We start from the raw sequence: 27,699 nt of genomic DNA on the forward strand, positions 1-27,699 counted from the left end.
GAGAATTTAGAAAAGAGAAAATATAATTATTTTTGGAGTGAGGAGGAGATAGGGGAGAATACAAATGACTCAAAAAGACTTTGAAGAGGCAGTAGAATTTGCTCATGTACAGATCTGGTGCTTGAAAGAAGAGCATTGGCCTTCTTTCTTCTTTCTCTCTCTCTCTGTCTCTCTCTCTCTCTCTCTCTTTCTCTCAATGGCAGGTAAATAAGGCTGAAAGAAGAAAGAGTAACAGGACGGAACAAAAAACTTGAGCAGGCAAGTCAGGAAAGGTTAACATGGACCATTTCTTTCCATGCTAAAGCTTTTGTATTTTTTTCCTATAAGTGATAAGGAAGCATTGGAGAAATTTTGATGAAGGAAGTAGCAAAAGAAAACTTGCATTTTTACAATACAATTCTGGTTTCAGTGTGGAAGATGAATTGAATTGAATTTAGAAATAGGTACTCAAATACATATTTTATATGAAATAATGTATTAATTTAAATTGTAATTTTGTTTCTCCCTCTCTTTCTCTACTGCCTTAGGCAACTTGCCTTATCATTCACAGCAAAACAATGCAGAATATACAAAGCAGGCTTCCCTGGTGGCGCAGTGGTTGAGAGTCCGCCTGCCGATGCATGGGACACGGCTTCGTGCCCCAGTCCGGGAAGATCCCACATGCCGCGGGGCGGCTGGGCCCGCGAGCCATGGCTGCTGGGCCTGCGCGTCCGGAGCCTGTGCTCCGCAACGGGAGAGGCCACAGCAGTGACAGGTCCGCGTACCGCAAAAAAAAAAAAAAAAAGAATATACAAAGCAATACAAAAAATTAGTAATAATGATAACTAATATTTATTGAACAATTATTATGTGTGTTGTCATTTAATCCTAACAATAAACTACAATGTAAGTATTATTATTATCTCCTTTTTATAGAGGAGGAAACTGAGGCAGAGCTTATCCAAGATTATATAGCTATTTGGTAGCAGAGGTGGGCTTCAAGCCAAGTCAGTCCTGTTCCCACTGATAAAAGTTCTGAAGCAGAGTTCAGTGATGGCAGATCCCAAAACAGGTATTTTCACCCCAATTTAGTAATAAGTGAATATGGGATCATGGATAAGATACAAAAGTATAAAGAGAAAGGGAACTTAGCCAAAACAGAAAGTTAAGGAAAGGCTTTCTGGAAATTATTATACATGAATGAGTTTCAGAAGATGAATTTCTTTCTTTAAGCAGTCATTCATTTATTCATCAAATATTTTAGAGTGCCTATGGTGCCAGACACCCTGCCAAGAGAATAAGATAATTATTTTTCCTACCTGCAACATAAGTTGTAGCATGGAAAGTTAATAAACAAATAATCATAAGGTTAAAGAATGCTATAAAAGTAGAAGTACAGGGTTCCACATAAACTCGTCAGAAAGGGATCCTCACCTAATCTGGGAAGGTAAAGTTTAAAGCAAGTACCAAAGGGCTCATAAGAGTTATTCGAGTGAAATGGGAGAACATGATGTAGGAAGAGTATTCCAGGCAGAGGGAAAACCACGATGGCAGGCAGAGAGGTGGGAAAGCACAAGGACTGAAAGACATTGAGTTTGAAAACGAAGACTGATGAGGAGAACTGTTAAGTGTGATAGGCAGGGCTCAATCCATGAAGAGTTTAATGGTATTATACAGACCTTGGTACCATTTGAAGGTATATAAAAATTTGACTTAGGATTTATTAAATTCACTCTAACCACTGCATACAGACTGAATTAAAAGGTGGAAGTGTGGAAAGAGTGGGGAACATGGATACAGTATATTTAAATATATCTTGGAAATATAATTAGGATGTGGTGATTGATTACATATCAAGATTGGAAAAGGAGAGGGCAATTTAAAGGACAGCTCATCCATTTATAGATTGTATGATTGGATAGATGGTAGTACCCAAATGGAACATTACAGAAAATTGAAAGGGGGGGGAGAGGGATTGGTAGGTGGGAGTAGGGGATTAGAGAGATCATGAGTTCAGTTTGGACAACCCTAGTTTGAGGTGCCTGAGAACTCGCCAAGGTGAGAGTTAATATCTAGTTGGATATATGGAGTTAGAAATTATGTCTGGACTGAAGATGCAGATTTGAAAATTTCTGGCAAATAGATATGTGGTAAATGAAGTTATGAAATTGATTGGGGAGGGAGAGTAGAGTGACAAGAGAAGAAAAGAACATTTCCGAGTTGAGTGTGTTATGAGGCAAAGGAGATGAGGAATTTCCTGGAGAGTTAGAACAAGATAGTATTTTGATGTGAAAGAATTGGTTCATAATATCATTTTACTGACATGAGAAAATGTAAAGCAAAAATTAAAAGTTTTGAATTTGGCCCTGTAGGGTGACATTAGTTTAGAGTGGAGTGTTAAGGATAAGTCACAGTAGGAAGGGAATCTCTGAAGAAATTTGGCTGTGAAAGATATAAGACAGTAATTAAGGTGAGATATGGCTTCAATGAGGTATTTTATTGTTTATTGTTTGTTTGGTTTTTAAATTTTTGGCCGCACCCCAAGACTTGTGGGATCTTAGTTCCCCGACCAAGGATCGAACCGGGGCCCTCCACATTGTAAGAGCGCCAAATCCAAACCACTGGACCATCAGGGAATTCCCTATTGTTTGTTTCTATTTTCTTTTTGATTTGTTTTATTTTCCAGTGGAAGATTCCAGGTAGTGTCTAGGCAGGTGTTAGAGTTCACAGAGCAGAGAAAGGTGCTTGTATGTCAAGTCCTGTTCCCTCCACCAAGAAAAAAGAGTTGTTTCAAAGTATGAGATCAAAGAGATAAAAGAGATCACAAAGATCAAAATTTGCTTAGAAAGTGAGAACATGACCAGAAAATATATTGCTGCAATAATTTTGAGAAATCTTTCCCAGAGTCATTTTTTTTTCATTATTTCATATAAATCTGTGGTCTTTTTTATAGCCATTAATTCTTCCTGCGAGAGTTGTGGTTCTTAATGTGGTTAATAGCTCTAATGTTTACTTAGAGTAGATGCCAGTTCAACACTATGTACATTAAATGTGCCCAATGAAAGTACATTTTTATGTCTGTATCTCTCCAATGTCTACATTTACTCATGTCCACATTTTAAACAAGAATTTGTCTTCTAAAAATAATGGTAGATTCTTGGTTCCTAAAAACACTAAGAACACAGGTTACTAGTTTCCTTTATTGAAATTCAATGCTTGATATGTGTTAGAAGACAAATAAGATTTCTCACTGGAAAATTAACAAAATAAATAAATCCCTAGGTAGATCACTGTTGGCCCCCTCCTCTCTGTGAAACAGGGAAAAGCATCTCTGGCCAACACCAGGGATAGTAGAGGCAAAACAGAGTTCAAACCCATATGTGTTGTGGAGGACCTGACGATAAGTGTAGGCAGACTTTCTATCTCCTGGACATGTCTTCCACCCACAGTTTTTCCCTACTTCCACCCCTACAACACCAGAGAGGTCCTGGTGGTGTTGGTGCAAACATCAGGCAACTTTGTTGTCCATTGTTGAAAGAACAGATAATCAAATATGGTATACATGCACTATGAAATACCATGCAACAGTCAGAAGCAATGAATTAGACATGCATTCATAAAGATGGATGGACATGAATATATTCCTGCATTTTAAAAAGTGTAAGAAACCAAAAGACAACTATAATCTATGGTACAATACCATTTATATAATTTTTTTAAAATATTCAAAACAATATTCCACCAGGATAGAATATACAAATAACCTTAAACTAAATGGAGTGTTTTGGGTAGAGGAAGGGGCAAAAGAGGAAAAGGACTAGTGATTGTTGAAGAAAGGGATAATTAATTAAAATAAAATAAAATAAGAACTGATGATAGTGTGCCATGAACCTAGACCTGTGATTAAAACAAGTCTCTGTACTGCCATCCAAAAAAGATAACAGACAGTATAGCCAAAAACAAATGTAAAAAAGTATATAATGAAAATGCAAGTAGGTTTATAGTTAATGTGATTTGCAGATTAAAAATGACCCAAATGTAAATTTATAAGGAGGTAGGCTTTCTGCTACTGAGCGATTTCAGATGAAGAACAAAATCAGCAGCCATTCCCCTAGGCTATTATCAATTCATCAAACTTTCCCTAGTAGTTCCAAAAGTCACATAGTGAAAAGCGTCATCGAGGGTACAATATAAGATATTGAATGAAGTGACCCTTTGGTGAAAGAACAAGAAATGTGGGAGAAGGGTTAAAAAAATCTCAATAGGCTAGTAAAATCCTCAAGAGATGGATCAATTTTGTCAAGCTAGTTTTGAGATTGCTTTCATATATTGTAAAATACTTTTGGGAGAAAAAGACCTAAAGATGTTACCAATTAATAAATACAGAAAATCTACATACTGGAAAATTTTATTAAATTAATATTTTATGCTTCTATTGAATGTCAACCTTGACCAAAATGATGCCATGACTTCGAGTACAACAAAAGAAGGTTAAAAACGCCCTTCACATGGAAGTTTTATATTCTGACAGCACAAAGGAATGAAATACTTTCTCATCTGAAATAGCAGTTGTCTGGGAGGTTCTTTTATTCTTTCATTGACACATAGTAAATTAAGTCTTTTGAACAGTAATGCAATTGGGAACTTTAAAGATAATTATGAAACATAAAATATGTCAGTCTTGTCAAATGTAGTTGGAATATGAGTTTTCATCTCTCTCCTTCAAGAGGATTAGTATGTTTGTCTATACTCATAACTTTAAAAAAAATGTATCATTTCAATATATACCAAGAAAAAAATGTCTAATAAGTGTGTAGAGAAAAATAAAATGTTTGTTTTTATAAATAATTAATAAAAGTTATACTTGAAAGATATTGCTGACACATGAGCAAAAATATTTCTTAAATTGTTGATAAAATGTAGCAAAAATAATAATGTAGAGAAATGAAATCCTATAATGAAATAAGGTTGATCATTGGCCCTGGAATAAATGTAGGGATTCAGTTCTCTACTGAATGTCTTGGAGGTCACAGGAAACACAGATGGACAAGTGTGTCTATCTGTCCCCTTCTTAAAATCTCAGCAGCTAAACTGATTGCAGTACAGCATGACTGGTACCTGAACCAGAAATCCTTATAGTATATGTAGTATCCATGAGGTTCCCATCAGTTCTATCCAGTTTACAGAATTTAAGAAAGAACTTGTGATTCACGCCAGCAGCTTGAGAATAGGTAATGAATGCCTCAACTTCAGTTGAAAAGAGTAAATTTTCATGAAGATTCATATAGGTAATCTGTATATTGCCATAATTTCAATTATAATTCACTCTCAGATTAGACTTCTCTCATCTCCGCTGTTATCTGCAGCCACATTCCACAATCAGTTATCAAAAGAGATATTACTCTGATTTAGAGGTGTTGATCCTCAGAAGTACATTTCTTCCACCTTAAAAGTTCTTGATACATTAAGGACATCAACATTTAAGCAATCAACATTTGACAATGCCCACCTGGGCCAAAGTGTTATCAATCTCTTATTATCAACGTTCCTATTCAGTGCCAAAATTGTCTTCCCCAGTATCCACCATCATTACAAAAGGTGAACACCAAGATTACATGGATCCTACATAACACCCATGGAAATAAACAGATTCCCAACTACAACTATATCCTAAACCTCAAAGACAATTATGCGATGCTCTAAAATAACAGAAAATGTATAATCTCACCAAGAAGGCTGATCAAACATGTGAATCACATTTGAAACATCCAAAACAGACCCATAATTATCATTTAAATATCTTATTTTTAAACATCTCCAACATAAAGGAATTTTTGTATGCCAATTTAAATATTTCAAACACAGAATAGAAAGTATACCATTAAATGACACATGCTCATAATAATGTGCTCCCTTCAGGGTTACAAAGCCAAGGCAGTTTTCACCAAATGAGAAATCAAGGGTATCCATTTTGCACAATTTTATGGAGGATGAGGAGGGCCACCCTTCTTGGGTATATGAGCTCTCTCTTTTCTCAAAGCATGAATGCATCACAGGTTTAATGTGAGAAAACACCTTAAAGTTACAACCTGGTGTAGCTGAACGAAGAGCTGTGCTTTAATTCTAATTTTGCTGGTAATTAGTTGTGTGTGATGTTGGAAAAAAATTCAACTCTGTAGCCTTCAGTTTACAAATTTATAAACTAAGAAGGTTATATTAGATGATTTCTAATGTCCTTTGTACCTCTCATTTTTATCTTAGTTTCCATATTGTAAATTAAATTTAATAATTTTTTCATTTACGTAATAAATGTATCAAATATTTAGAGAATGCTAGGTAAGTATATGTTACATATTGAACTATAAAGCCAAAGACCCCACAACATACATTTTATACATCAATCCAAATACCCATATAAAGTGTTAGATGCTATATTAGCATCATAGAAAAAATGTTCTTAAAGAGGAAGAGGTAATTAATTCTTTGTGGGAAAATAATCTCAGTGAAAGTATTGAATTAAACCTTGAAAGATGAGTTATTCTCTGCAGGTTGGGGTGGACAAATATGCCCTCTCCAATTCCCTTCAACTACTATGATTCCAAAAAAATTATTTAGATCTGGATCATCAAGTATTGAACAAAACAATATGATAATTACTAGAAATAATCAAAATCTTATATATACCACAATGTTAAAAGTTATAAAATTGAAACTCTAAAGTCACCAGATCACCACAAATGTAATCAAAAGATGAGGCCATTGAACATTTAAACTCCTTTTCATTTGAATTCAGTCAGCACTTGGGGTGGCAACCCAACTTGAACAATATTATGTAATAGCAGGAATGCTGCTACACCTTAGAGGCAGCAGAAGCCCAAGGATAGGACAACAAAATCGTCCCACATTCTCAAAATTGCTAATCTTGGCTTCATTCTCTTAGTCTGACTTCTTCCATTTCACAGAAACCATAGCTGCCATAGCTCAACTTACCTCCCTCCTCTCTTCACACCACTGGAAAGGGGAAAGGTGCATAACCCAGAAGGACAGAAAGTATTGGACAAGCCAAATAATTGTTATCATGTAAACTGCTGCTATAACATCTTACTCTGAAAATCATTTTGGGAACAAGAATAGAGAAAATAGTTAGATGAAAAACATGAAAGGAATAAACATATGTCTAAGGGTAGGAAAGAGAAACAAGGGCAACTAGAACAAATTTACAGATAACTGAAAAGAAAATACTTGTCTTTTATATTGTGGCCGTTGAAGAAACATCACTGTATTTTTTCTTTAATAATTTAAATATATTAGGATCACACATTTACTCACAGTACAATTCAAATCTTTTCCTCTGGGGCCACTCTTACTGGTGTAGGGTAGGGAAAGGATGGAGGAAAATAAATCAAATATTCACTTCAGTTTAGAGCTTCTCCCAGTTACATAATTCATATATAATTTACATATTATAGATTACATTATTTAGTATACTATAACTTTTAGGTAGAGTCCATCTTCTCTTGGATAAAAATGTTCAGAGACTCCTCTCTGCTTCTCTTCCTTAAATGTTGTCTGGGTACACGGTTGGAGTTGGAGGAGAGAGAAGGGTTATGTGGCTTTTATATCTTTGTGGATTTGGCAGGGGATATAAGACTTAGTGCCTGAATGCTGTTCCAGCTTGGGACCTGCCCACAGGGATATACTGGCCCTGCTGATTTTGGGGCACTCAGTTTCTGACTGCTGTTCATGGCTTGGTCTCTCTGGCTTGCCTGGGACCCTGGGAGTCCTGCCTGCCTATTTCAATATCGGTGTGGTTTCTACCAACTGAAGGCACTTTGGAGTCCACCAGAGCCTTCCTCTAGCCTGGACTGGCAGTTCTTTTGCAGCCCCTGCCTCTGCTACAGGTTGATCTTCCCCTGAGATGGTAGGTTTCCTGGCAAGCCAGCTGGCTCTTAAATCAGTATTCATGCCACTGGGGAATGCTACCTCCCAAACATCCATGTGGTGTCCTCTCACCTCTCCTTCAGGTTTTTACTCAAATGTCACGTTTCAGGGAAGCCTCTGTGAAATCACATCCCCACAGCACTTCCTGTTCCCCTTCCTGCTTAGCATTCATTGCCATCTTATATGTAATATATTTTATTTATTTTTTGTTGAATGTGTGTTTTTCTCCCACTAGAATATAAGTTCCTTGAGGGTAGGGATTTTTGTCTTTGTTTAATATTGTATATTCAGTGTCTAGAACATAGCCTAGCTTAAAATTTTAAGAAATGAATAGACAAATAGAAACTAAGAAATACTTCAGAGTTCTAATGCACACATTCTCTCTGTGTAACTGTACTGTTTTATTCTCCTAACTAGTCTAGTTCCTGGCACATAGTAGGTGAATTAATAAATGGGATTATCATCAATGTGTCCCTTAGTCCTATATGACTCAGCTGATATGGTCCCTCAGCTAGTCCCTGGGTCCATTTCCAATGTTTGCTTTCACTCCTTAACTATCATTGCTGATTCTTCTTCCAGGCTTTTGATTCTGATTTAATTGTCTATGGCCTGATGTAGCATCCCTCCTTGTATTATGCCCTTGAAGATTCTGTATCTGTCTTTTACCTGTGCCCCAGTCCAACCTCCTTAACTCCTTGCCTGCTCAAAAGAGGAATTACCATCTAGACAGCGCTTCACTATTCTTTCCTGGTTTTAGCCTGTTAGATTATCAGCTGATTATCTTTATACTTAATTCCCAATGTCCCTGTTCATCTCATTTGGACCCTCAGGGAAAAAGGAACTGATCTGACCCAGTCTGAAATTTCTTTATGTAGTCATGCTGTATCTAAAATTGTGGGTCCTTGCTCCATTAAAAGACCGACCTATTATGGATCTAAATTCTGTAAGCATACCATGAATATTGCAAGGTTATTTAAGCTTGCAACTTTAAAAATAGCAAACAATAAATCAAAGCTAATATTTCAGGAGGAGAATAATGTATGCACTACTGTATTATAACAATTTGTATAACTATGTACACATTTTTGTATTATTGAGCTCATTCATAAGAAGTCTTTAAACTTGTTAGGGAAGTAATATACCAGTGTGGACTAGGAGTGTAGTAACATGTTACGGAAAAAATGTGAACGAACTTTTTGGCCAACCCAATATTTAGCATACAGTATGTATTCGAAGCTGTAAAGAGAAAATATGACTCAATGAACTCTATTTCCTGCCTCCCCTCAAATATATTTTATTTAGCTTTAATTGGAATTACCCCCCAATTACTAATGAAATTAAGCATCTTTTCTTATGTTTATTTCCTATGTTGTTTCCTCTTCTGTGAAATCTCAGGTCCTGTCTTTTCCATTTTTCTATTAGGTTGCTTATCTTCCCCTCCAGCCCAGCTTTATTGAGGTATAATTGACAAATAAAGTTGGATATATTTAAAGTGTACAACATGATGACTTGATATACGTATATACACTGTGAAATGATTACGACAATCAAGTTAATTAAAATGTAATTAATATAAAAAAGTTAAAAAAGAAAAAGAATAATAACAACAAAAATAATAGCAAACATTTATTGAGCTTTTCTTATGTGCCAGACACTGTGCTAAATGTTTTCTATACATTACTTAATTTTATTTTCACAACATTTTATAGCTAGAGACTACTGTTTTAGCCCCATTTTATAGATAAAGAAACTAAGATTCAGAGAAGCCAAGATATTTTCCCAAGATCACACATTTAGTAACAAAAGTGAACTTCGTGGCCAGTTGTGTTTGTCATCAAGGCTTATGTTCCGAAGGACCACACTAAATAGCCTTTATGATTCATGGCTACTAAAGAGGAATTTTACCACAAATTATTTATCAAATAAATGAAATGTGTAAATTCAGAACCAAGCATTAATTTACAACAAATCACCAAAAAAGAAAAAAAATCCACCATTTTATCACTCAGAAATATCTTATGATTTGGTAAATTCTCAGATGAATACTGAGATCATAAATAAACAAATGGATTTCAATGAGGCAGAAATACATCTTTTTCCCTTTTATACCAATAACATCTTTTCTTTACTCATCTTTTATGCTACATTGCGTTCATAGTCCACTGATTAGAAAAGCAAACAACACAAAACTGTTTCTCTAACACCCCTTTTTATACCCCTTTACATAATGACCAGCTATTAAGCCACGAGGCTATATGTATTTTATTTGGCAATGGTTAAAATTCTCACTAGTAGCTTAAATACATGCAGTGGCAACTGACTGATAATCACGTGCTGGCCCACATTAGCGCTTGCAGCACACTCTCAAGTTGTGTACTACGCTTCATAATATTCTAATTACCAATATGGTCAGGGACAAAATGCTGTTTTTGTTGTATTTTCTCTCCCTTTTTACATGGCTCAGCATGGATAAGCTGTGAAATGTATTAGAAAAAAATGTTTCTAATAATTTTGTTTCAAAATATGTTTTAGATTTTTCATGCTGAGAAAGTTACCCTCTGAATTCTTAAAACTGCTAAGATGAACTGAACGCTTGGAATTTGCCTGTAATCTTTTCTGTAATCTCTAAAATATTACAGAGAAATATTCAGAACAAAAATTGCTTTATGACTCAAGCCCCTTCCTTACTCAGTGTTTATGTTACCGACCCTCCCGAGTTGGTCCCGCAACAAGGGTCCTTCTGACCAGTGTGTTCTTGCCAACAGAATGGAGACCAAGTTTGGTTCAGAAGCAAAGGAAAGCTTTATTTTTTGATCAAGTAATGGAAAGGACCTGTTGCCCTATAGATGCATGGTCTCCGGAAAGGCTCTGGGTGGGGCTGTTTTGTCAGCTGGGGAAGGGGACGGAGTTCTCAAGGGTCTGGTGCAGCTGTGCTGCTCCCAGAGCTGCAGGGTCTCTGTACACGGCCTGCCGCTGCCATCTTGAATTGAGGTGTCAAGCACAGTGCTACTGCACACGGCCCCACCAAGCTGAAGTGCCGGCCACAGCCTTTCTGCACACGGTACACTGCCGCCATCTTGAATTGAGGCGTCATGCACAGCTCCTCTCCATACAATCTCTGCAAGGCTCTCCAAGTTGGGGTGAAGGGCACCGCGGTTCTGTGCTGGGACCTCTAATCCAACGTGTGAGGTGCAAGGCCTCTGCACAGGGCCCCCTAAAGGCAAGTGAAACTAGACATAGCACAAAAGAGGAGTTTAGACTTTATCACCTAGATTCCATCTTATTTTTCCTGGGGATCCCAGTGGGCTTTGTGGGTGACATTTACATGGGACATAATTTCTGTGGCCTCATAAGTGAATGTTTTATTCCTAAAATAGGCTAGGCCGAGAAGATGGTCAGTGGAAGATAAAAGTTAGAGGCATAAATTACGGCTGCCCCAGGGACTCCAGACACTGCAGTTTACAGCTAAACTTCCGCCATGTCAAATCACTAAAGCATTGTTACAAAGTCTATACACACACTCTTGCTTGCTCTTTCAGCAAATAGGGGCTTTCATGCCTCTTTCAGAGCTGCAACTACTTTTGTCAACAGCCAAAGCAGCTCACCGCTGTGAAAATAACTTGGAGTAAAAACCAACCAACCAAATAAAAAAAATATATGTTCCTCAAAATTGAAGTGGGAAGGAAAATACATGGGGGATATAATATTCAAAAAAATATGGTAAGGAGGCTTGCAAAATAATGCTGTAAGCCTGATTGGAAATATCCTTCTAGAGTTTGAAATTCCTTCAGGATGGAGGCCATTCTGACATCCTTTGACGATAAATACTTGAATGAATCTTTCAGAAGCTATTGTGTTTTGACAATTTGGTTGATTCAAGAAGAAAGTGAGGATAAAGGGGATGAATATTTTATTTTGTGATTCTAAGTATAAATGTTTCTCAAGCTACATGTTTTCTGGCATCCAGCATTCAACTGGTAATTCATGACATTAGTTTAATCAGAGTTAGGCTATGATTGATTGAAATGATTAAAAGAGCCTGTTAGTGAAAAGAGGTGGAATGTGGAATAATCCTCCTGGTTTGAAAACCGAAAGCCCTAGAAATCCAAAAAATAAGGTGTTTGAAATTTGAACGTTAAAGTGTTAAATAACAAAAATAAGTTGTTTTCATGAATTCTGAGATAAAATTAGGATATTTGTGAAGTGACTGGGAAGCTGAGATAATGTTAGGTGGCCTCATTTACTTATCCAAATCATAGATAAAGTTCTGAAACAACGTCCACGAGGCATGTTAAAAGCATACTTCGTCCTCTGTGCATGAGGCGGTCACATTACCTTTTCTGGGCTAACTCTGTATGTCTCAGTATTTACCGACACTGCAAAATGTAGGTGAATATTCATTATATTAGTGAGATTTTGAGAAGTGTTATCTACCTTATCAGAGTAATTACATGATATCACAAAGCAGGTCACATCCTTGTTTCTGTTTAGAGATCTAAAACTTTCATCTTAAACAGTTTCTGGAAAAAACTGTCTCTTAAACAATTTCTCCAAGTCCAAAGATACTACAAAACATTTTATCAGAGAGAGAGACATTCTCCAAGATTTTCAATTTTGATTTTTTTCCTTCTATTGAATGAGCATCTTTCCTGGTTCCTTCCATAGATTACCTCACACAAGCAATCCCCAATACAAAATAGATCGTCCTAGAGGACCTATCGCAGCCATTTGTCTGAGACACAGAAATCATTTTCCTAAGACTTGGTGCTATTGGACTAATTAGACCTACCCAAACTACAGTGCCTATTTGGCAAACAAAGTAGCAGGCCTATTTCATTGAAAAACATGTACAAGTTTCTACTGGGAAAACATCTTTTCTGACCTTAGTGATAATTAGTCCAAAAGCCCTTTTCCAAAAGCACGTCTCATCTTCTCCAGTGGCTTAAGGATTTGATTTTTATTAGAAAGTAACACTTTAATTTCTTTTTAGTCATTTGCATTTACATTTTGTGTCAGTCAGGGTACAGTCAAAAAGAGGAGAACCATCAGAAAACTATAGATTATAGAGATAGATAGATGGATAAACAGATATATAGTTTTGTTATAAGGGTTGACCTTATGAATTTGAAAGCTTAAGTTGGTTAAATAGTCTCTGTAAGGCAGTTGACTTTTGTGCCTGATGCTAGAACATTGTGTTGTGTAGTAGTGGTCTAGTTCCTCTTAACAGTTAGGATCAAACACACCAGCCAGAGCAATAATCCTCTTCTTTGCCTATTGAGTCAGAGGAATAAGGAAACCAAAGTGTCCAGGCAGAAGTTTCAACTACCAGTTGAATGGAATCATTTTTGTGTGCCTAGCAGAGCCTAAAGGCAAGAAGACCGGGAATAAAAAAATTTTTTTGCCAGTAGATCACTTAGGGTAATAGTGAAAGGAATCACTCCTGTTTCTACCATTTGATTCCTGGACCCAGGAATCCTGGTTATAGGAGAACAGCATGACTGGATGCTGATTTAGAGCATATACCACATCCAAGAAGGCATTTCACTAGTCTCTCTAGATATTGCCACCCCCCTAGCACACGTTTTCAAATAGCTATTACATCAATCAAGCCAGCTGCTTCATGATGACAGGGAACACATTAAGACCCAGGAATTCCATGAGCATGAACCCACTGCTATACTTCATTTTTTGTTAAATAAATTACTTGGTCAGGGCTTCCCTGGTTGAGAGTCCGCCTGCCGATGCAGAGGACACAGGTTCGTGCCCCGGTCCAGGAAGATCCCACATGCCGCGGAGTGGCTGGGCCCATGAGCCATGGCCACTGAGCCTGTGTGTCCGGAGCCTGTGCTCCGCAACGGGAGAGGCCACAACAGTGAGAGGCCAGCGTACCACACACACACACAAAAAAATTACTTGGTCAGAAGTGTTGCTGTGTGGAATACCATTAGGGTGGGTTAAGGCATCCTGAAGTCCACAGCTGATAGTTTTGTCAGGAGCATTAGGGAAGACAAATCCATATCCAGAGGAAGTATCTATTTTAAAAGAGATAAGTGCTGCCCTTTTCATGATAGAAGTATCCCAGTGTAAATAACCTGCTGCAGCTTGATGATTCCACATTGAGAATAGTATCACTTGCAGGGGCTTATGTTGGTCTCTCCTGCAGTTCTCTGCTAAAATTGGGCACTCAGCAGTGGGTGTGGCCAGATTAGCCTTGTTGAGAGGAAGTCCATGATGCTGAGCCCATGTATAACCTCCATTTCTGCTGTCATGACCATTAATTCATGATGTAAGCAATGACAGGAGTGGCTGGAGAATTATGGGTCGCCATACAGAATGGGTCATACCTGATTACGAAAATCATTCTCTGCTACAGTCACTCTTTGATGAGCCTTCACATGGAACACGAATCATCAAACTCTCTGCCTATTCGGAATGGTTTCCCACATACCTTTTCCTCAGACCTCCTAACAACCAATTTTCCAGTCACGTTCCTTTGAAGTCTCTGACCATCCAGTCAAACCATTGGCTGTAGTTCATAAATTGCATAGATTTATACATTGTATCATCCCTTCGTCCAGGAAAAATGAACAACCAGGAGCACTGCTTGAAGTTCTACCTACTAGGAGGATTTTCTTCCAGTACAGTTCTTCAGGGCCATCCCAGAGTAGGGCTGTTCTACTGCAGCTGTTTTCTTTTGGGTCATGCCTGCATGTCACATAGTACCATCTATAAAACAAGCCCAAGATTTTTCTTCCTCAGTCAAATGGTCAGGTGAAATTCCCTATGAGACCATCATACAGGTAGAGAGAGAGAGAAAGTAATGTAGCAGGAGTAGAGAGAATGGGCATCTGCATCATTAGGGACAGTAGGGACAACAGGCATCTGGGTTCATGTAACTTACTTGTGCCTTCAAGAACTTCTTGGACAAGATCTTGTAGGTACTAGCTCCATTTGATGACGGAGTATAGTTGCACACATCCAGATTCATGATTTGGTGAACCACATGCAGTTCATGATGGGCAGTTCAAATCACATGGTAAGTTGATGGTCCATGGTCAGTAGTGGTCAGTCTCTACTAAAGACCTGTAGTAATCAAAAAGCTGTTTCTTAAAAGAGAAGTTATCAGCAGAAAAGAGCATGGCTTTGTTCCAAAATTCTCAGGATATGTACTGTGGTAAAGTTCTGCCAAAAGCTTTAAATAGCATCCCTATATACATCAAGTACCATTGGATCTGCTGGACCATACATCCTAAGTGGCAGAGCAGCTTCCGTGGCAGTCTGGACCTGTTGCAGAGCCTTCTCTTATTTTGTGCTTCACTCAAAACTGGCAGCTTTTTGGATCACTCAATAAAGGGCTCAGAGTAGTATGCCCAAATGACGTATATGGTACTTCAAAATCCAAATCACCATTGGGTGATATGCCACTTTCTTAGTGGCCAGATGCAGCGAATTTCCTTCACCTTGCAAGAGATCATTTGACATGCCCCAAGCCGTTGCACCTTTAGAAATTTCGCCAAGGTGACAGTCGTCTGAATTTTTATGAGTTTCATTCCCCACCCTTTCACATGCAAGTCTCTTACCAACTTGTCTAGATAATTGCTACTTTCTGCTTACCAGAACATAATATGCTCAATGTAATAGACCAACCCAATGTCCTGTGGAAGGGAAAGGTGATCATATTCCTATAGACTAAATTATGACATAGGGCTGAAATATTGGCATATCACTCGGATAGGACAGTGAAGGTACATTGCTGGCCTTGTCGGTTGCAAGAAAATTGCTTTTTTACTGGTCTTTACTACCAGGTATAGAGAAAAAAGAAAATTTACCAAATCAATAGCTGCATATGAGGTGCCAGGATGTGCTGGTTTGCTCCAGAAAAAGAGAAAAATAATCTGCAACAGCAGCTGCAATTGGAGTCACCATCTGATTGAGTTTACAATAATCCACTGTCATTCTCCAAAATCCATCTGTTCTTCTTCTACACAGACTGAATAGGCAAGTTGAATGGAAGTCATCATCCATGTGTCTTTCAAGATTTCGACTATGGCAATAATCTTCAAAATGTCTCCAGAAAGGCAGCATTACCTTTGTTTTACCATTTTCGTAAGTAGAGCCCATTATAATGGCTTCCATTTGGCCTTTCCTATCATAATAGCTCTAACCCCGCAGGTCAGAGAACAATTGTGGGGATTCTTCCCATCGCTAAGTACGTGTATTCCAATTGTGCATTCTAGAGCAAGGATAATAATCACAGAGTTGGTTTGGAGACACCCAAGCTCTATCGTGAAAAGGTCCTGAGCCAAACTTTATAAATTACATTACCTCCATAAAATCCAGTACTAATTGGTGGACCACAGTGGTGGTTTAAATCTATGGGAATCAGTATTAATTCTGAGCCAGATTCCATTAATATCCAAAAAGTCTGATTATTTTCCCTTCACAATTTATAGTCACACTAAAAAATGGCCACAGATCCCTTGGGGGAATTCTGGGGAAAAGAGTACCAGTATAAAATTTTGGCAGTGTATCATAGTTTTTTCTCAAGGGGAACAGGCATCCCCTTCATTGAAAAGGCTCTTGTGTGAACTGGCTTAAGCCTGGGAATTGATGGAAGATTTATGACTCTGTTTTTGTAATTCAAGTAAGATTTCTGTTCACTAGACCTAGAACTATTCCACTTGTAAAGATTAAGTAATTTGGCCAATGCCAAGGATCTCTGTGAGTCAGGCTATTCTGGTGACTGCATTGGCTCCAGTGTCCATTATAGTAACCATGCTACCTTTTGTTTCTAGAGATTAAGTGTTGCAACTTGGTCTCAGTAATACCATCATCCCCACTGTATTTCAGGAACCCAGTTTTGTGGGAGTAGTTCTAACTGTATGGAGAAAAGCTACCACAAAGCTCTTCAAGGATCCTAGGGAGCCCCTTACTAATTTACTTCTCATAACTGCATGAAAAGGATGTCTTCTGAACACTCTAAAAGAGCTTAGATAAGAAAACCACTTTAGTATTCCATCACTCTAGGCCTTTGGATTCCTTACTCTACAGAATTTCAAGGAAGTTATGGCATTTTAACTTCTTTGGTATGGGCTATTTTGGATCCATATTTCAACCAAACTACCAAAAAAAAGGGCCATTTCTAGCTCCTCTGCTTAAAACATTAAATCTAGAATCTCTCCTTAGGGGGCCTATAGCAATATTTTAGGCCAGATACAACTTTTTATTTCTTCTACCTTGATCCCACATGTATGAGATCTATTCTGTCACACTCTTAGATTTCTGTCCAAATAAATTAGCAAACCATGCAATTCTCTTGGTGAATATTGTACCTGATCACATGTCATGATTTGTACCATACCCTTCGGGCCTGCTGGGACTTGAGTCTGGCTGTACATCTGGAAGGGCAGCAAGGGTAGTTCCCAAGGATGATAAGCAGTGCCTTGCAAGATAACTCTATTAGAGGAGGCCATTACAGATTCTTCAAGAAGAGGAAGACTAACCAACACAGCATTTTCTTTCCCTGTGGAAGCAGTCCTTCCACCTGTCAGCACTGCTTTATATCCTTTACTTCCTATCAACTGTCAAAAATCTCTTCAGAAAATTTCTGATGGAACATTTCTCCTCAGGGTATGTGGGGGCTTTATAATGTGACAGATTGTCTAGCCTAAACTATATTTCTCAAAATTCTCTTTCCTATACATTTCCAATTACAATGGTCCTGAGAAAAATTCTTCTGCAAGATTTGGAGGACGTAGATGGGACGGCAGCCATTTTGTAGTTCACACACAACACAGATGCACTTATGCACCATATTGGCATGAGGCAGCAGCGGTGCCTGCAAGTGCTCCAACTATCCTGGATCCTCCTCCTGCTTCTCTGACTCCTGAGTCAAGTGTGTGGGTCAAGCTACATAACGAAGTGTTCAGGCTTCTGCAGGATACCCACACTACCAGTCAGAGGCAACAAGAACCAGACGTGAAACCTACCCTCATGAGTTCTTCTCATGCTTATGGGTTCCAGCTTATTCTTGTTCTTCCTCACTGTATATCCATCTCCCCTTCCTGACTCTACCTGAACTATGGACTTAAGGTTCCAACACCGAATGTGAAGAATAAGCCTCACAGAGATTGCTTAACTAACTCTAGCTCCCACAATGGCATGAGATCAATTCCCTGTAACAAATTATCATCTATCTATCATGTCTATCTTTCTGTCTATATCTATCTACTGCCTATTTACATCTCCTAGTGATTCTGTTTCGCTGATGATATCCTGACTGATACAAAATTTGGTACTGGAAGTGGGATGGTTCCACATAAACAAAATCTTAAAGATGAATTCTTTATGTTGGTTCTGGGTTTTCTGGAGTTGGTTCTCTGATGTGATTAAATTTAAAGACATTAATGATCCTGTATCCCATGATAAAGTGGGCCCTAGTGATCTATGGCATGCATAGATAATATAAGCAACACAGTGACTCAATTTATAATGTTTAAATACCTGTAATCAAGTGCCTTTAGAAGGGAAGGTTCTGTGTGAACTAGTATTTTCAGCCTTAAAATATTATAGTAAAAATACAGAGTATAATGGTGTTGGTTAATTGCTTTTTACTGTGCTGGAGAACTTGAAGCAAGAAGATAATAAGCTCACAATGCTTTAAATTTTCATCTCAAAGTCCTCATAAAGGACTTGAAAGCCTGTATGAATACCGTGAGGAAAACTCTTATTTCCTATAGGAAACTCTTATTTCCTATAAAATTTTTATTTCCTATCTTTCCATCAAGATATCTGAAAACCAAACCCAAAGTCGAATCCTGTATGTGGCTAAACTATAATACAAATTGACTTCCCAACCATGAAGAGTCTCTTTTTTTAAAGTTATGACATTGATTGGGAAGGAAAGAGATCTTGAAAAGTGAGATGGAATGTGTGGGCAGATTCTGATGACCCAATCTCTTAAAATCTTTTGAGGTTTCTTTGCCAGTGGAAGCAGCCTTTCCACCCCTCAGCACTGCTATATATCCTTAACTGGGATACAAGTGACTAAGAGGGTATAATAATAAATAGCAAATATCATTAATGGAGAAACTAATCAGCATAAGAGATTCTGTAGAAATTTATCTACCTTATTGTACTATATTGGCTTCTGATTTCCTTTATTGATATCTTACCAAAAATGATGCTATTTGTTTATTTCCTGTGGATTCTGGTAAAGATTTCTTTTTTTCTCATGGAAAATAGATGTAGGTGGGCTATGTGATTTCTGTGGTTAAAAATTCAGGGTTTGACTTTTGCCTCTTTCATTCCTTTGAGATATTCCTACATAACTACTTTTTCATTTGCAAAAGCAATAATAGGGTATCTATATATCATAGAATTTCTGAGTTTATTAAACATATAATGGTTACAAAATGTTATATCAATACTTAAAAGTTGAATCAATCAAGAAGTGTAACTAATAATTGAAAAGTAAATTAACAATAATTATGGCCAGATTATTATGTTCCTATAGTATTATTTATGGTTTTCATTTCCATGGTAGATTATAAAATTGAAATGTTTTTACACTACTAATATCTTTACTGTTAACATTAGTTTAATTTTTTTTTATTTTGAGAAATTAAATTTTCTAAATCATTTGCATTTTTGGTAGAGAAAATAACCATGATACTGTCTCAGTTATGAACTTCCACTTAGAAATTGCCAGTTACATGTTGCATTTTCTTTCCCCTCACTCCCATGAACTTTTTTTCTCTCCAACTCTAATTGAAATACTAACTAGCATTTATTGAGTAATGTTTATGTGGCAAGCATATGGCTTATTGATTTAACCCTCCAAAATTTGAAAGTGGGGAGTTCTACTGTGTGCCTATTATTTTAGTATGACAGTATTTTCAAATACCACCTCCATCTTGTGGAAGGGTGGAGAGTAAACAACAGAAAAATAGAGAAGTAGTTAATTACAGGAAAAACAGGGAGCCAGGAAAACACAGGATACCTAGCCAGCCTTGATGAGTCAGAAAAGGTTTCCAGAGGAAGTGAGACGTGAAGAAAGTTTTGGAATTAGGAGAAGGTAAGTTGGGAGATAAGAGAAGGACATTCCATAGAGAGAAAATTGTTTATACAAAGCTTTCAGGTGAAAAATAAAAAGTTTACAAGAAGCTACAAATAATTAAGCTGGCTCAGAGTATAATATGAGTGGCAATATGTGACAATGAAAAAGTAAGCAGAGTTCTTCTAAAGGGCAGAACAAAGCTTGGATGATTATCCTGAAAACAAGAAGGAGCCGCTAAAATCTACTAAACACAAGAGGGCCTAAGTTATTTTAGGAAAATTACTCTGGATCCCTTTATAGGGTGAAATGGAAGAAAAGACTAGTGGCAGATGGACCAGTTCAGAGATGAAAGGTGATTGTGACCTAAACTGAGGCATTGACAATGACCTTAAGAAGTGACTGGGTCAAAGGACATTGAACTGGTAGACTTTCCAAGTCTTAATACACTGATTACATGAGAGGAAGAGGTAAAATTCAGGATGGTTCTCAATTTTCTTACTTCAGCAACTTGGTTGGATGGTGGTGCCTATCACTGAGCTAGGGGAAAAAGGGAACGGCACCCTTTGCATTGGGTATTATTACACCCATTTCAGAAATAAAGCCCAAAGATTTGGATAAATCCCAAAGTCACAAACCTAGTAGGTGGTACAGTCTATAGGATTATACTCCTGACTCCTGAGTCCATGCTGTTAGTAGGTGCTTTGAGATGCTTTCCAAATCCCCTTTTGGGATTGAAGAATTTATTCTCCCAGCTGTTGGGAGTGCTGCCAGCTGATAAGCCCCTCCAGGAAATGAACTACACCAGTGATTCTCAAACTATGATCTTTAGACCAGCACTATCAGCATCATTTGGGAACTTGTTAGATATGCAAGTTCTCAGGCCACATTCCAGACCTAATCAGAACTCTGGCAGTAGGACTCAAGAGTCTGTTTTATTACGCTCTTCCAGGTTCTGATTCTGATATATGCTAAAGTTTGAGAGACACTGACCTATGTTAATGAGAATTGCCTTGACAAGACCTATGCTCCTTTCTAACCCTTTGTCCAAATTTGAAACAACTCTGAAGAGCCTCAGTATGCCCCAGTCTCAGTACTCCCCATGGGCCTGTTGAAGCCTTTCTTGAGAGAGCATCGTATTGCAGCCCAACTTCTTCCTCTGCCCAAGGTATGTTTGCTTTCTTTTGCCAGCGGTGTTTAACCTGCATGTTAATCTTCACTTCATATTTTGCCTCCTTAGGAACCTAACCTGCAATAGTTGTTACCAGGAGTGACCAGAGATTGTAGACACTGAGATGGGATATTGGAGCTTGACCACCTGCCAGTCCCCTGATCACGAGGACCCTGTTACTGATGGTAGATGGAGCTCCTGGAAAAAGGTAGCAGTGAAATTGTTAGAATGCTCACTGGTAGAAAATGAAGTTGGTATAAAGGAAGAAGTAAATGCACTAGTCGTGCAGTACGTCAGGTATTTGAGAAATATTAATTATTATTATAATTATAAGGATAATAGAATTATTTGGTTTTTGATGGGGCAACTGATGCTTTGGAAAAAGTAATAAAAGGTTGAGCAGTTAAGGGGTAGCTTTGAAATCCTGAAGTCCTCTTTGACAGCATGTAAAGAGACTCTCATCTCTTGGAGCTGTATGACAAAAAATTCTGAGAACTAGGCTCCAAATTTAATTTTAAAAGTAGCAGAGCTCCAGAGAAGGCTGAATTCTCAACATAAGCAAGTCTGTTATGTCAAAGTTAGGACCTTAACTGGAAAAGAATGGGATCTTGAGATGCTGGATGCATTTCAAAAATTTAAATCCCCAGTTTCCAGTGAACTCTTGGGATCTGCAGAAGTTGCCCACTTTTATTTATCAGAGGATAGCATACTCACACTGCTTGATGGTGATGTAGAAGCCCATGCATTGGACTTCCTTGGTGGCGCAGTGGTTGAGAGTCCGCCTGCCGATGCAGGGGACACGGGTTCGTGCCCCGGTCCGGGAGGATCCCATGCCGCGGAGCGGCTGGGCCCCTGAGCCATGGCCGCTGAGCCTGCGCGTCCGGAGCCTGTGCTCCGCAACGGGAGAGGCCACAACAGTGAGAGGCCCGCGTAACGCAAAAAAAAAAAAAAAAAAAAAAAAAAAGAAAATGGTAAATGTAAAGTGGTGGATTTCCTAGGTTGCATATTACTCGCTCACTCTGAGGTCAAGGCTTTCATAAGCCAGTATTCACTACTATAAATATTTGGTTAAAGTTCAGTTAGTCAGTTAATTAAATACTTCTGTGCTAATTGTAAATAGCCATTGTAGTAAGCGCACTGAAACTCTCAACTGCCAATGTCCATCTCCACACAAGTAAAGGTTTAATTGTTGGCACGGCATTAAGCAGGAACCCATGTTGATTCTGGCCGATAAGGGGCTAGGACATACTGCTTGTTTAGCATTTTGATATTCTGAAAGGTCTTAATTCATTAAGCCCATTATGAAGATTTGAAGAAAATGCTTAAATATTCCTTTTATTGCATATATTATGTGTGTTTATATGTATCAAATCTTTTTAAAATTACATAACACCTTTTTTTCTATTATGATATATTTACAATATTTATTTCAAAGGAAGTATACCAGGATGGTATGGAGCCATAGTGTTGTAGAGAAAGTGGGGCAGACGATGTAATGAAAAAAATAGATAACATGTTCATTGGTTACAATCTATGTTGAGAATATCAAATACATAAGCAATGTTTGATTATCTACTTTACTTACATTAATTCACAACTAAGAAACAGTTCTGTTTTTGCTAAACCTTACAGTTTTATATTAGGGCATCCCTTTGAATCTAAAATACTTTTAAGCTTTCAATAAAATATGCATTTAAATCCCTTCATTTGCTGACCTATTATTGAAAATCATTGTAAGCAATAAAAACACTTTTTAATAATTCTCCCAAATCAAACAAAACCTAGCCAAATATTCCCCAAAGTGTGAAACAACAAAGGCAATAGATGAAAATGAATCAGTGATGCTGTCTGGAATTTTAGCTTAATTTTTCGCAGTTACTCAAATATTAATAACTTGAGATCTGATCTTTTTAAACATGCAGAATCTACTTAAGCCTTTAAAAAATAAAAAGCTAAACAGAGACTTAGCTCTCACACTATAGGGAGCAAGGCCAATTTGGTAGAAGGAACTAGACAATTGCAAGACATTTTACAATTGTTATTTCTAGGCATTCCTAGAGACTATGTCCTAAGTGGGGTTACCGTAGGGAAATTAACTCTGCATGGATACTGGACTGTGTGCAAGCTGTTTTATAACCTAACCAGACACTAACAGGTATTTTCAAGTGAGTGAATCAAGATGGTGGGCCTCTTACTACAGGCTTGAATAGACAGAAGCAAAATGTAAATCAACTAAAAGCAGGAACTGTTTTATTGTCAGTTATGGGAGAATTTTAAAAAGCTGAGAAACAAGCATTGAATTCTTAATTAGAAAATGATTATAATTTTTTGCTTTTCAAAGTATGAAATAGGGAGCAAAATATCTTCAAAACCACACTTTGTTACTGAAACTTAAGCTGCTATCCTACTGTTAGAAGTTTGAATAGGAGGCACACAAATATGGTTTTTAAAATAAAAACTATGGTAGTAGGGTACCTCAGCTTGACTTTTTTCCTAGTTGGAATCTGCTATGTGCCTTATTTCCTTTATCTGTACAATGGGGATTATAATAGTAACTATATCATAAATAAATGCCAAAAGCAGAAATTATCACCTGGTAGGTGGTAAGTGCTAAATAAATAAAAGCTATTGCTATTGTGTTAAATATTGTTATTTTGTCAAATGGGAAGCTATAGTACTTTCAGCAGAGAGCTTTGCTACCTCATAGACAAAACAGGCATTTATGATCTTGGAACTTAACTAATTTTTATCACACTGACTCTTTGAGGAAATGTATTCTTTGTCCCAAACAACCTATTTATAACAGTTGGGGCATACATGCACATTTTAGTTGGAAGCAGTTTGAATCAGGCAGTATATGATGAGGGTCCAAGGAGAGCTGCGTATATCTAATATTTTCTATATTAGGCCTTATCCTTGGAAAGTGGTTCAGATGGCACAATGCCCACACTTCTTACCTTTCTTAACTCAGTAAGGAGGACATGAGGCAAAGTGTTGTGAGATTAGTCTGGCTAGGTAGGCTGGTGCTAGATCATATCTTTGTTTACAGGTCATGTTAAGATTTTCTTTTTTTCATCCCCCCCAAAAATAGAAACCCACCAAAAGTGTTAAGCAGAACATGACATATGATTAGGTATGTTTATAAGAAGATTGTGCTGGCTGGCATGTAGAGGATGTGTTGGCAGGAGGCAAGGAGTTTGGGCAAATGTCAATACAAAAGACTGATAGGTAGTTATTGCAGTGGTCTGGTGAAAATAGTTGAGTCAGTTGTGATTGTAGTAGAGATTTTCCTTCGGAAGAGGGAATGAAAATCCAGGCTATTGTACTAACACATTTGACAGTGTTTCTACATTTGTTAAGGTAGAGAAGTTGTAGTTACCACACACTGTAACTGTGAAGATTAAAAGTAACTTTGACACAGAGAAGCAACAAGGCCACACAGCTAGACCGTGATAATGCCAAGGTAAAACTCAAGCTATCTGACCCTGACAGCTTCTCCCTCTAGGGGCTGCATAAGAATTAAATGAGAAGATGCTCATAAAATGTCTAGAACAACCCTTGGTCCACTGAATGTTTCCTATTGTTGTGATTGTTAAATAAAAAATCCTTTGTGCTTTTTAAAGCACCGTGACAACCGAGTAATAATATGATCCATCGAACAAGTCATATGCCTGGGTGTCAGTCAAACTTTTAACAGGATAGTTTTAAAGTTCAGTTTGCAATTATTTGACAATGTTTCTAAAGAGAAGGGACAAAGAGGCAGCAGCCTGTATGGTAGGGATTTCCCTCCTCAGACTATTGTGTGTGTTCCCCCTGCCTGGTTGCTATGGCGGTTTTGACAGGGGATGTGAAGAAGGATGAAATTGGGTCCCGAAGCCCTTATCTGAACAAATGAGATGTGGATGCCAGCAGCTCCTTCCTAACTGGGATCCACCCTTGTGTAAGAGTTCTCCATCCTGTCCTCACCCACTGAGAAGGAAACAGAGCCCCACAAACTCACTACTTTGCAATATTCTTGTTAGAGGGTTAGCTTAAAATAGCAGCTCTTTGCAGTTGAGAACTAAACCCTAGTCAGGGTTGGGGCTGCCATGGGGCACATTTATCATGTTCAGGCTATGCTTTGAGATCCAAGTGAACCTCTCTTGACTTTGCTATAAAAAAATAAACAAAGCAAACGCCTTTTGGAGCCCAGAAACAATGTTAGATCCCAGAGAGATGATTGACATCACTTATTTTGCTCTCCACATCCACCTGGAGACCTCTGGATGCCTGGACAGTGAGAGCCTTCCATAGTGGAAGCAGGGATGGCAGATTAGGGGAAAAACAGTTGATGCCTTTTTATCTTTCCTCTTTGTTCACACACTCTTTAAACGAAACTTCCTTTTTTAAGCACCAGGTGTTAAAAAGTGTTTAATTAGGTCAAAACCTGGGGGTAGGCTAGGGAGAATTGAAGTAGGCTGCTGGTAAATCAAGTAGCCCAAAGCCATTCTGCAGTATTTAAGCCCTTGAACATAGTGCAAGCCCCAAACATATTTGTGGGACTGATTAATTACAACATTTGGAAGGGGTGTAAGGGACCCCACACTTCCATTTCCAGGGGATAGTTAAGTCATTTTTCCTTGCCTGAAGTTCACAATGCACAAGACACCAGTGGAAACCTCTTGTGCATGAAAATCGTGCATTGTACCATGGACATTCACCTGGCAGTAAGACCTGGAATGCAGAATCAAAACAGTGAATTTTACATCTGCAAAAAAATGGTCTGCAAAGTGAGTCAGCTACAGTATATCTTAAATAGTACTGTTAAAGATACTGCAGTGAAATGGGCCAGGTTACATTTCCACAGAGCATCTGCCTCAGAAGCTGTAACCTCTGCACCTCTGTCAATTTACCTAAATGCCCATTCCATCATGAATCTGCCTCTACAGCTTATTGAATCATTGAGCAAATGTGCTCTGCCTCTCTTTTAAATACTTTTAATTCCCAGCAGCTTGCAATGTTACTATATTATGAACTAAAGCAAAATGCAAATTCTAATGTGTTTCAAAAAGCACAGACTTGATGATAATAAAAGGGGAGAAGAGTAGCCTCCTCCTATTGTTCAAATAGATACACAAAGAGCAATGAATAGAAATAATAAATCCCAACCAAATGCATCATTTCTTATGACCCAGAAGGAGGCTTACCGATTATGACTAAGACAGGTGTATCCATTAAATATAAAACTGAATTTGCTACTCGAAGGGTATTATAGTCGAGCTTCAGTACAGCCCTGTAAAATCTCCCCAGAACCGGCCTTGCTATTCAATAGAGAAAAGAAATAAAACATTATACCAAAGAAGGCAAGGAATTCTTTTTTTTTTTTTAATCACTGTGAGACTCACATCTTCAAACTTAAAATGTGTGTGACAAGTGAAGGAAGCTAAGTGTTAGTGCTGTGTTGACTGCCTAGCCAATCCAGGAAGACTAAACTGGAGTTAAGCTAATAATGTTGGGGCTTTTCAAGATAATCTTTTATACTCCTGGCTCCTTCAGCTGTAGCATGTCTATAACTGCATCTCCTGTTGGGCTCAATTGTACTTGTTGAATCCTTTTCTTCTTTCAAAACAGCATGGATTCTGAATTGTTTCATTTGTGTTCTGTTGTATAATAAGAATTTTAAAAAAACAAAATGATAAGAGTACTTAGATTTTAAATGGCAGTCTCCTGAAAAATGATGCCTACAAAAAGTGATAAGTACCTAATTCTTTACTCCTTACCCCCAATTATATGTATTTCCTCTTTCTATGCCTTCCTTACCCCCAATTATATGTATATCCTCTTTCTATGCCTTCCATACTTAAAAGTGACAACTGTACTGAGTCAAACATTGTGTGAACATTTATTGGAGGGAGACTTATTAAGTCTTTACAAAGCTTAATAAGTTTTATATTCCTGCATTTAGAGTAAAGAGGATGGAATTATAGGATTTGAAAATATAAGGAACCTTAGAGGGCATCCACCCCACAGCATTTTGCACAGGAAAGAAAGGCTCAGTTAGGTCAAAGGCAGCATGCTATAGCAGAAGAGGCAGGGCTTTGAGGCCAGGCAGTGTTGGTTTCAATTCATGACTCCATAATTTATGAGCAGGTTACTAAGAGCAGAGAAGCCTTGGTGTCTTCACCCAGAAAGGGTGTAAAAATGCCCAGTTCACAGACCTCTTTTTTTTTTTTTTTTGCGGTACACGGGCCTCTCACTGTTGTGGCCTCTCCCCGTTGCGGAGCACAGGCTCCGGACGCACAGGCTCAGCGGCCATGGCTCACGGGCCCAGCCGCTCTGCGGCATGTGGGATCTTCCCGTGCCGGGGCACGAACCCGTGTCCCCTGAAACGGCAGGTGGACTCTCAACCACTGCGCCACCAGGGAAGCCCCACAGACCTCTTTTAAGGGTGAAATTAAGTAATGACCTCAAGTGTCTAGCATATAACAAGGTACATTATAAGTACTCAATATATATTCTTTGGGACTTCGCTGGTGGTCCAGTGGGTAAAACTCCATGCTCCCAATGAAGGGGG

This window comes from Kogia breviceps, chromosome 1 (genome assembly GCF_026419965.1).
Source record: "Kogia breviceps isolate mKogBre1 chromosome 1, mKogBre1 haplotype 1, whole genome shotgun sequence".
In the NCBI taxonomy this organism is placed as follows: domain Eukaryota; kingdom Metazoa; phylum Chordata; class Mammalia; order Artiodactyla; family Physeteridae; genus Kogia; species Kogia breviceps.